The sequence below is a fragment of the Lathyrus oleraceus genome, chromosome 5, assembly GCF_024323335.1.
Source record: "Lathyrus oleraceus cultivar Zhongwan6 chromosome 5, CAAS_Psat_ZW6_1.0, whole genome shotgun sequence".
NCBI classification, from domain to species: Eukaryota; Viridiplantae; Streptophyta; class Magnoliopsida; order Fabales; family Fabaceae; genus Lathyrus; species Lathyrus oleraceus.
The window spans coordinates 11009824-11022636 of record NC_066583.1 but is presented as its reverse complement, the minus strand read 5'-3'; positions in this window follow the sequence as shown (position 1 = coordinate 11022636).

The following is a 12813-nucleotide window of genomic DNA, read 5'->3' as shown; positions in this document are numbered from 1 at the left end:
CTATACCCGCTTGGGTGTCAAAGTTAGCACTCATACCCGTGCCCTATGAATATGTAAACACCCATACCATACCTATGACCAACATTCATATTAAAAAAATAGATCAATTATAAAATTTCATATAATTTTAAGTTTTTAAAAGATTAATTTAATATTGATATAGGTTTTATAATTGAGAGACATGCATTTTTATATAATAATATAAATAAAAATATATAAATATAAATAAAAATACATAAATATATAGTGTACGGGTATGGGGCGGGGTGGGTACCAAGGTGTCCATACCCGCTTATTTTTGTGGGTAATTACCTGAACTCATACCCATATCCATTTTTATGGGTTTTTACCCTACTCGTTGTGGATAAATTTGCGGGTGCTTATTGGGGTGAGTCAAATTGTCATCCCTATATCTATTGGTGTGCTTTGGGTATTTTGGTGGGATTATAGGAGGTGGAATAGAATTTATACTATTATTCAATATTTTCTAAATTAAAATAAAATAGAGAGAATTGAATTAAATAAAAAAAATAAGGAAATAACGGATTTTGGGTAAAAAGTGAGATAATGAGGAATTCACTAGGACAAGGTGAAAAGAACTTAATGCGGGGGAGGAAAATAGAAATATTAAAAGAACAAAAAAATAGGATTAAATAAATAGAAAGAGAGAGGGGAATGAAGAGTTTGGTATAATACGTGAAAAGTTGGAAAATAGGAGAAAGATGCACGGAACCCTAAAGAGAGTTTTAGGAAGGAGAAATCATAACCAAATCTCGAATTCTATGTTGGAAAATTCAGGTAAAGAGGGATTATTCTCTAATGGTGTATATAATTGTAAAAGATGTGATGGATCCTAACTCTCTTTCTTCATTGTTGAGAAATTTAGACCTTGAAGGGGTTTGTGCAAATCCCTTAGGTTACTACTGTTGGTTCAATGTTATGACTTGTCAATGACTGTTTTTAGATGCTAATTTTATATGATTGAATGTCCTGATAAAATGAGAGATGATGTATCTCATATGCTTAGGTTATGTGTTGATGAAAAATGATGATGAGTTGATGAGATAATGTCAAATTAATGATTGACGATGATGATAATTGTTGTCTTATGAGTGGTCTATTGTATACAGATGAGTAAGTGTGATCATTCATGTTCAAAATTGAATTGGGATAGGTCTAGGTTGAAAAAATTGGGCTTAGGAGTGACTCCGTTTGAGATGCAGCTTGAAACGCTGGAAAGGTAACGCGTAGTAATACCATATGGTAAGGCCTTGATAGGTCAAATATGTATAGGGGAACCAAAATGTAATGTTTCCTTGTGGTTTATATAAGATGAGTGGATTGCTGAGTCGTTTGACATGATTCAGAGTGAGTTGGTGAGTATTGTTGAATAAGGAGATGATTATGTATTGCCGAGTTTTGGTGAGTAATGGTATATTATAAATATATATTATGTTAAGTTATCATTATATGATGTGCTGAATTATGTTGATTATGTATTGGTGAGTAATGTTGTGTTATATATATATATATATATATATATATATATATATATATATATATATATTTGATCTCATTCAACCTGTCAAAGAAATCTAACTAATCACATTGCTAAAAGATAGCAACGAATCTCATTGCACACATTCTGAAAATCTGCTTAGAACAACAACAACATTGGCCTCCTGACAAGGGATGTATGTTGCACACATGCTGAAATATCCTGTCTCACATGTGTCATTTCTTTACTAAAACATCTTGTACACTCCAAGTTGTTTTGTATAATACAATCAATCAAAAGAAACAACAATATCCCACTTTCACAAATCTTTGGAAAATTAACTTTTGCAAACTTACAAGATGTGAACGGGTAACACATCAAAAATATCAAATATTGAACATCATAAGCACACCACAAACAAAACAAACAGAGCAAACAACAACAACAAAAGTAGCACATAAGTATGGTGGTTGCTACACACTCAAAATAGAACCACAGTTCTCCCATAGGCACACAAACAATCAGTGCATGCACAAAATCACATATATGTTCACATAGTTGAAGCCCAGATGCTAGACCATATGTTCCAACATGTGAGCACACAACTAAAAAATACTCCACAAACACATTAGAACATCTATTTGTTTACCTTGAAAATTAGTAAACAACTGTTAATCTTCCAAATTTCTAAATTTGGTTACTCGCAGGATCAATCAGATTGATCCTAGGACATGAGCTAATTGTTTTTAAAAATGAATTTTGGTAATCATGAACACTTCGACAGTATTCGTGGGACTAGTGATTAAAACTTTACGGTAAAAGGTTAATATGAATGAAGGAGATAAATTGTAAAAGACTATGATGATAACCAAGTGGCAACAGTAAGTGTTTAAAGCAAAGAAATATTAAGACTGTGAAATAACGAAGTAAAAGGAGACTGTTTGGAATAAAGAAGTAAAGAAATGTATTTCTGGAAGAAAAATAAAGATGAATTTGTATTGCTTTAAAATAACTAACAATGGTTTAAACAAACATACATTCTTTGATTTACGGTTCCTCTTCACACGAGTACTTGGTAAATTTATAGACTATGTACACACTTTTACACACCATGTTCCTAACACTAAGACCCTTTACTTATAGTGAATCAAAATAACCGTTTCTGACGGTCCTTCAATCATGTCGAGGCACATGGCACCTTGCATGGATGTAACTATCCATTATACCCCACGTGTACCTTCAACAGTTTTAGATAAGAGCAAAGTTCCCTCATTTATTTGAATTTTGAATCTCCAATCAAAAACCGTCTTCAACCATTTTAAGAAATATTTATGGAGTCCCAACTGCACGCTGACTCTTATTACCCTTATCCAGTCGAAACACCTCTACCTGGTCGAACATCTCCTCCTGCTCGAAACATCTTTAGTGGGTGTCAAAATTATGAGCTAACACTATTGCAGCAGAAGTAGCACATTCACACCATAGCACATACACATTATTACTCCCTTTTTTATGCCACAATTTGACAAATGTGTGAAAATAAAGAAATACCACAAATCATGAACCATTGACATTTGCAGAACTACAAACACCAAAACTGGATTACAGACCCATGAATACAATAAATCAAAATATGCCCAAATACAACGGCAAAAAACAATCATAACATCCTTATTCAGAAACAACACTAGCAACTCTAGCCATATGACTTCATTATTCAAATCTTGATGCTTCTTCTTCACTCGAGGATTTTTCATCTTCCTCATTGAGTAGATATTTACTTTTGAGGTCTGAGTCTCCATAAAGGAGATGAACTTCCTATATAGTCACAAAAGTCCAACTCCAAAAGCCCATAAGGATTTTAGTTCATGAATTGGGTTAGACTTCTAAAAATCACAAAAGATAAATCTTCAATAATGATGACATCGCAAAAAATACACATGATCAATCAAATATTTATTAGGAAGATTGAGATCTTTGTAACCAGTATGAGACAAATGTCTCACATATCGTGGAACATTTATCTTGACATCTCTCCACATAGCAAAATAAAATCTTTTCTTGATAAATATCACATTTCCAACTTCTCAAATAAAAGATTCAAAATAAATCTCTTGCGAAAATTGAACCACACTTTAAATCATCTCTAATTAAGATTGGAGATTTCTTCATCAAGTGCAAATCCAAAAATTAAAATAGCTTCATGGAATATTTGTTTAATTATAACTTCAATCAATATATTGGTATATCAATTTCAGCAAATCTCATAGTAAATAAAACTGAACCAAATATTCCTTCAAATTATATCAAATTAAATCTTTTCTTCAAATTGTAATAACCCAATTTTAGTATTTATTTATTATACTATTATTATTATATTTTATTTTAATTATTTGGAGTGTCAATTAATTAATTGGTTGCTAGGTAGTATAATAATCAAGGACATTAATTAATTTGGTGTGTTAATTAATTATTTAGTTGATATGAGATATAATTAAATAATTGTATTAATTAACCAATGGGTATGTGGTGTTAGTTTAATTTAAATTGAACTAATTAGAGATATTTAAATATTAGGTCTTATTGGGCCTATTAATTAAATGAGAAGTATCATGATTTGAGCCCAAATAGAATACTAATATAAATAGTAAGAGGTGAGGAGAGTGAGGATTAGGGTTCATTTGATCATTGAAGGCAATAGAGAAAGAGAAGAGGAAAAGACAAGAGGAGGAGCTAGGGTTTCCAGAAAATTGAAGAGGTAAGGGGGGAATCCTTATTATTATGGGTTAGTATGATTGGGTCAATGGGTAGAAGCATGTTTAGGTTAAAATCCCTAATGTTGTATGGTTGTTTAGAATTGTTAGGTTTGATGATTATTCTTGAATTGTGGTGATTGATTGTGTTAAAACTGCAAATTAACGTTATATATTTAGAGTATTGTATGAGTTATAATTTTCTGAACGTGTGGCTTTTTACGGAATCGAAATCGGAGGTCCGGAAGTCCTCCAACGATGAAAATCGCAGAAAATTCTGCATGCTGTCCGTCACAATCGTAGCCCTTTTTTATGTTTTATTGTCGAAATCGTTTTGGTCATAACTTTTGATTCGTAAGTCCAAATTGAGTGTCGTTTGAAGCGTTGGATATCTGAAACAAAGGGCTATAACTTTGTTTCAGGATTAAAATAATTTTGGAGATTATTCCATGGATGTTTTGGGGGTTGAAGAAGATGAAAATTATGTTGGAAAATTTAATAAACACCAATTATTAGTAATGCCTTCGTGCACGGTTTTGGTCATAACTTTTAACTCGTAAGTCCGATTTTGGTGGCGTTTGAAGCGTTAGAAAGCTAATGCTCATACCTAAAACATGGTATTGATTATTAATATGTTTTAATAATATTCACATGCCTACTGTATTGATAAATATATTGGTTTATACGTTTGGTTGATGAATCGTTGCATTGTTGTAATATGATTGCGTGATAATTATGTTGTTATGTCGATGATGTTAAGATGTTGATGAGTTGTTGTTATTTGTTGATATTATTTATGTGGTAACATGAATTGGTTAATTGCATATTATGTGAATGGTGTATTTGTTATGAATGTGTATATGTGCCATTGGTGGATTTGTGAATGATATATTGTTATGAATGTGTATATGTACCATTGATGGATTTGTGAATGGTGTATTTGTTATGAATGTGTATATGTACCATTGGTGGATAATTCATAGAGTTGAATTATGGTGATATGTGGAATGTTAAGATGGTAGAGATGATCTTAATTGCATATGTGTTGGTATTTGTACATTTATTCATGGCATGGTCGGCTTCATTGTGGAAGCGGTGAAACTGTGGGTTCACATAGATGGTGATCCTTAATTGAAAATAGACGTAGCACACGTTGATCCTTAATTGGAAATAGGCGTGGTAGATGTTGCACACGTTGATCCTTAATTGGAAATAGGCGTGGTAGATGTTGCACACGTTGATCCTTAATTGGAAATAGGCGTGGTAGATGTTGCACACGTTGATCCTTAATTGGAAATAGGCGTGGTAGATGTTGCACACGTTGATCCTTAATTGGAAATAGGCGTGGTAGATGTTGCACACGTTGATCCTTTATTGGAAATAAGCGTGGTAGATGTTGCACACGTTGATCCTTAATTGAAAATAGGCGTGGTAGTAGTTGGTACCACATGCATAGAGTCACATGTCATGTATTAAGTCACATTAGAGTTAGGTGATAATTGAATGTTTGCATTGGTGTGATTGTGATGTGTGTATGAGATATGGTAATTGAATTTGGTGATGTTTGGATACATACCTTGGTAAATTATGTGATTATGTGATAATTGTAGTTATGTGTATTTTTTTTGGGAATATAATATTGGGTTTGAATATTATACTTCTTGAGTTTTGATGGATGTTTGAAACATGTGAACTAAATGTTGATGAATATTATTTACATGGTTATATGAAGTGTGATGAATTCCTTTAATTGTTGATTTAATCATTGTGGCTTATTATACTTCTTCATAATGATTTGAATTCTCACCCTTTCTGTTTGAATGTTACCTTTACATGGGTATCGCGCAGATACTCAGGAGTAGTATCGCTGAAGTAAGTGGACGGTAGCTCACTCGAGGTTAGCTGGAGAGCTGCGATACTTCGTTTAGAGACTAAGTAGTGAGTCAATGCTCTGGTCATGTAACACTGGGTAGATTGGTAGTATTGAACTCATATCTGATTTGGATACGTTTTATGTTATGAATTGTGAACATGTTTTCTTGAAGAGATTATTGAGAGGTGATCATGGTATGGGACATGGATCATTTTATGAAATGCATGAGTATTCATTATTTTCCGCTGCGAACGCATATGCTTGAATATTCATGATAATGGAAATGTGTTATTTTTAAATGACCAAGTGTGTTGTGTATTGATGATGAATAATGTTTGGTTTTTGAAAGCTTTTAGTTTTTGAAAACGTCGATGTGACGTCCTTTTGTTTATATGCGTGCTTATTTACTCTGATTATATGCTAAGTAATTTGGGGTAGAAAAAGGGGTGTTACACCATAAGGATTTTAGTTCATGAATTTGGTTAGACTTCTAAAAATCACAAAAGATAAATCTTCAATAATGATGACATCGCAAAAAATACACATGATCAATCGAATATTTATTAGGAAGATTGAGATCTTTGTAACCAGTATGAGACAAATGTCTCACATATCGTGGAACATTTATCTTGACATCTCTCCACATAGCACAATAAAATCTTTTCTTGATAAATATCACATTTCCAACTTCTCAAATAAAAGATTCAAAATAAATCTCTTGCGAAAATTGAACCACACTTTAAATCATCTCTAATTAAGATTGGAGATTTCTTCATCAAGTGCAAATCCAAAAATTAAAATAGCTTCATGGAATATTTGTTTAATTATAACTTCAATCAATATCTTGGTATATCAATTTCAACAAATCTTATAGTAAATAAAACTGAACCAAATATTCCTTCAAATTATATCAAATTAAATCTTTTCTTCAAACTTATGGATTAATAAAATGTTTTTTTAAACTGATTTGGATTAAGAAGCTTATCCCAAAAGTAATCTTCTCATCATACCAGAAATAATACAGGTTTTCTAACCAAATGCTGAAACAAACTTTTTGTGCAGTAAGAGTAGCATGTGTTCCAAGATGTGACAGAACATGTTCCATACATATTGCACCTCAAGTTGCTTACAACCAAAATTTTCTGTCAAACAACTTTAGCAGAAACTTGGACTGAACAAATCTTGAAACAAATATGTAATGCATGAGAATCCAATTGGTGTAACACTCACGCCAAGATGCCAAACAACATGTGCTTAACATCTTGCTCGATAAGTTTCTTATAGATATTATCCAACTCAGTCGGAGCAGTATGAACAACACATGAGCTAGGATGTCATACAACATCTCAATACATCTAGCTCAACAAGTTGCGAGCAACAAATCTTGCAAACAGACAAGATGTTGTGCATATTGTTTCAGACATTCTTCAGACATAAATAACAGAGTGAAGCGAAACCAAAACATGTTAGCTAATCACAACCATGGGTATGAGCTTAAGATCACAACAACACATAACTTCTTATGAACACCAATTAGAAGCAATAGTCTTTCTTGCAAATCATTATATCACCATATACTCCTAGATTTCTCAAAATGGGCACAGGTACTAGATAAGAAGAACACAAGAACTGTTGGGGGGGATTTTTCACTATGGAGCATTGAACATAATGGGACTTCCTTTTCTAGAGGAACACCTTTGAGAGACACACCACATATTCACCCAAAACCTTAAAGTAATAGGTGAGTGGGTTCTCTCACTTATAAATGCTCAAGTCTCCACTCAAGTGTGAGTCCACAATGCTCCCCCTCAAGTGAAAGCTCTACTTACTTCTCTTGTATCGCACGAAACGTTTCTTATTCACCCTCCTGGCGCTGTTGACACTCTTCAACGGAACGTTTCTTATTCACCCTCCTGGCGCCGTTGACTTTCGATACAAGTAACCTGGTCCCTTTCTGAAACCAAAGGCTCATGATACCATATGTTGGGGGAGATTTTTCACTATGGAGCATTGAACATAGTGGGACTTCCTTTTCTAGAGGAACACCTTTGAGAGATATTCACCCTCCTGGCGCCGTTGACACTCTTCAACGGAACGTTTCTTATTCAAATTGAGAGAAAAAAAAATACTGTGAGGGAGAGAAACAGGAAAAATAGTAGTTTTTTTCTGCACACATGGCTTCTGAAAATAGCTTTGTGCAAGCATCTATTCCACGCTTTGATGGTCACTATGACCATTGGAGCATGCTCATGGAGAACTTCTTGAGGTCAAAAGAATATTGGACGGTTGTTGTTTCTGGAGTAGCAGAAACAACAGCAAGTGTTACGCCTGTTTCTGGAGTAGCAGAAACAGCAGCAGGTGTTACGCCGACAGATGCGCAAAAGACAGAGCTTGAAGGGCTGAAGTTAAAGGACCTTAAAGCAAAAAAATTATCTCTTCCAAGCTATTGATCGCTCAATTTTGGAAACCATTCTGTGCAAGGACACCGCAAAGCATATTTGGGATTCCATGAAGAAGAAATACCAAGGTACAACAAGAACAAAGAGGCAGCAACTTCAAGCACTTCGTTCAGAGTTCGAATTACTTCGAATGAAATCAGGAGAGTCAGTTACCAACTACCTTTCAAGAATGATGGCTATTGTTAACAAGATGCGGACTCATGGAGACAAGACAACAGATGTCACCGTTGTTGAGAAGATTCTTCAATCCTTGACACCAAAATTTAATTTTGTTGCCTGTTCGATAGAAGAAGCTAATGATGTTGATGAACTTTCAATTGATGAATTGCAAAGTTCCTTGTTGGTTCATGAACAAAAAATTAACCAACAGGAAAAAGAAGAGCAAGCATTGAAGACCTTATCAAAAAATCACTTCATACCTAGTAGAGCCGATAGAGGACGGGGAAGAGGTAGAGGTCGAAATAGAGGAGTCAGAAACAACAATGATCGTGGGAACCAACAGCAAAATCATCATCAAGAGAGTCAATTTCAAGGAAGAGGCAGAGGACGCGGAGGCCACCACTCAATAACTTATCGATCAAAGTCAGCAGACAAGTCCAATGTTGAATGTTTCAGATGTCATAGGTATGGTCATTATAAATCAGAATGCCAAACTGATTTGAATAAACGAAGTGGAGATCAAACTAACTTTGCAGAAAAGGAAGAAGAGGTGTCTCTTTTGATGGTGTGTCACGTGAAGGAAGAAACTCAACAAAACATGTGGTATTTAGACACTGGCTGCAGCAACCACATGTATGGAGAGAAGGAGGCATTTTCTGACTTAGATGAATCCTTTCGCAGCTCTGTTAAGTTTGGTGACAACTCCAAAATTTCGGTTATGGGAAAAGGAAAGGTAACAATCCAAAACAAAGGAAATTCCACCCACACTATCACTAATGTTCTTTTTGTGCCTGATTTAAAAACCAACTTGCTTAGTGTGGGTCAGTTACAAGAAAAAGGATACCAGATTTTTATCAAAGATGGAGTATGTCAGATTCAAGATGCAAAGTTGGGCTTAATTGCTCAAGTTAACATGACGGCGAATCGTATGTTCCCACTTTATCTCCACAACACAGTTCATTCGTGCCTCTCGACAAAATTAGAAGATGAGGCATGGCTATGGCACTTTCGCTATGGGCATCTAAATTTTGGCGGATTGAAAACACTACAACAAAAAGGCATGGTGACGGGGCTTCCTCAAATTACAGCTTCTTCTCAAGTTTGTGAAGAATGTGTTGTTAGCAAACAACACCGTAAGCAATTCCCACAAGGAAAATCTTGGAGAGCGAAGAAAACATTGGAGCTTGTTCATTCCGATATTTGTGGGCCAATAACACTACATTCTAATGGAGGTAAAAGATATATAATTACTTTCATTGATGATTATAGTCGTAGGATTTGAGTTTATTTTTTGCAAGAAAAATCTGAAGCCTTTGTAGCTTTTAAAAGCTATAAAGCGCTTGTTGAGAAAGAAGTTGGCAACCCAATAAAAGTTCTTCGCACGGATCGTGGCGGAGAATATAACTCACATGAATTTGCAAATTTTTGTGAGAACCATGGAATCAAGAGACAACTTACAGTAGCTTATACACCGCAACAAAATGGTGTATGCGAGAGGAAGAACCGCACTATTATGAATATGGTGCGTAGTCTTTTGACAACAAGTGGCATTCCAAAAAGTTTCTGGCCCGAAGCAGTTAATTGGAGCACTCATTTATTGAACAGAAGTCCTACACTTGCTGTTAAAAATCTGACACCAGAGGAAGCATGGAGCGGAAGGGAACCTACTGTAGATTATTTCCGAATTTTTGGGTGTATTGCCTATGCCCATATTCCAGATGTGAAGAGGAGGAAGTTAGACAACAAGGGAGAAAAATGTATTTTTCTTGGTGTTAGTGATAAGTCAAAAGCTTATAAACTATACAATCCGAGCACCATGAAAATTGTCATCAGCCGTGATGTGGTATTTGATGAAAAATGCACCTGGTCATGGAATCAAAATGGTGTTAAAGAAAGTATTCCAGCTGATTTTGATGATGAGGAGAAAGTGCAGCAGCCTATGGAAAAAGAGCAAGAAGATGAAGTCACTCAAATAGTTCCAACTGATCAAAGCCCACTTACAGCTGAATCACAAAGACCTCAACATGTTCGAAGGAGACCAGCATGGATGATTGATTATGAGGTAACTGGAGTTGACCAAGGTGACGACCCACTTACACACTTTGCTCTATTTTCAGATTGTGATCCTACCGTCTTTGAAGTGACTGTCAAAGAACCAAAATGGAGAAAGGCTATGGATGCTGAAATTACAGCCATTGAAAGAAATGACACATGGGAGCTATGTGATCTTCCAAAAGGGCAGAAGACAATTGGTGTAAAGTGGGTTTACAAGACAAAGCTGAAGGAGAATGGTGAGGTTGACAAACACAAGGCGCGCTTGGTAGTTAAGGACTACAAGCAGAAGTTTGGTGTTGATTATAAAGAAGTCTTTGCTCCTGTTGCAAGGCATGATACAATCAGATTGGTGATTGCTATGGCAGCTCAAAACTCATGGCCTATCTTCCAGTTGGACGTGAAATCAGCATTCCTCCATGGAGATTTGCGAGAAGAGGTATTTATCGATCAACCTCCTGGTTATGTAAAGCTTGGCAATGAGCACAAAGTGTATAAGTTAAAGAAAGCTCTATATGGGTTAAAACAAGCTCCACGAGCTTGGTATAATCGTATAGAAACTTATTTTTTGAAGGAAGGATTTCAAAAATGTCCTTATGAACATACACTTTTTACAAAGACTGAAGATGGAGGAAAAATGCTCATTGTTTGCTTATATGTAGATGATTTCCACGCTCCAGATGTCCAGTCCTTTCCGCTATCGGACCACCCATCATTTATTTCCACGCTCCAGATGTCCAGTCCTGGGCGTGAGGGGGTGTGTTAAGAGTCCCACATCGGACAATATATGGCCTGAACATGTGTTTATAAGTGGGGGCAGTCCTCACTCTACCAACCGGTCTTGTAGGGTTGAGTTAGACCCAATCACATTTCTTAACATAATGTCAAACATAATGCTTGGCACAAATGTCAAACATAATGTCCAATCACAGTAGCAATTGTTTTGTTTTTCAGACGGACAAATGTCAAACATAATGCTTGGCACAATGTGTATGACAATGTACTTATAGAGCAACATTAACAAGTTGAGGTGAAAAAGCTCCAACATTTCTCCATTAAGAACAGGTGAAAAGATGTGTATCACAATGCTAGTTACATATTTCCCAATATTCAGTATCTAACTCAAAGTAAAAACACATGGGACAACAATAGATATTGAAACGCTTTAATATAATCGGTACAGACCAAAGAATAACTAAGAAATGAGATGTCTTCGTTCTGATCCAATCTTTGTGGCATACACTCAGTTGTTGCATCATTTAAACCAGAATTCAATGGTGGTCCTTAAACGACTTAGGACTTTGAAGCTTCCATTGCCAAAGTGGTAACTCGATCGAAGACTGTAGCGATTTTAAGATCAAAGTGTGAGAGCTGTAATGTAGATGTTTTGACTCTGGAGCTATGTAATGAAGAAATCAAGGGATCATCAAAACCATTGGAGATCCTTTATCACAAGGAAAGCGTCAGACCGTTTGCAAATGGGATATCACCCACTTTCATCCAAGTCTCATCACCATTTTCTTGTGAGATCACTAGGGTAGTGTAAATGGAATTACAATGCCACATCCCACGTAAGTAGAAGTATGGAAAGAGTGGAGGATGATTCTTCTTAAGCCTTTGAAACCAGTGCCACCGATGTCTCGGGGACCAATAGATTGACTTTTTGTGACCAGGTTTTTTCTATAGAACAACTCGGGGGAGAGAATCGATGAGATAGTAACGGGATCCTCGAATGGGAAAGATATTCCAAATATTAGCAAGGGGGAAGAACTATCCGAAAAGGCAGTTTCCAATAAGGAGTATGAGGAAGAAGACTTAAAGGATCATTGTTTGCGAAATTCTATTCTAGCACTGGGACACATGTTAGAACAAATATCTAAGCCAATGTGTTTAAAATCTTATACTACATTTGATAGATGATAGAAAACAAGGTGATATATTATAAAGCAATAAAGAAAACAAGAGAATTGGTAATCCAGATTGGGGCAACATCACTTATCTTCGAGATGATAGTGTAGT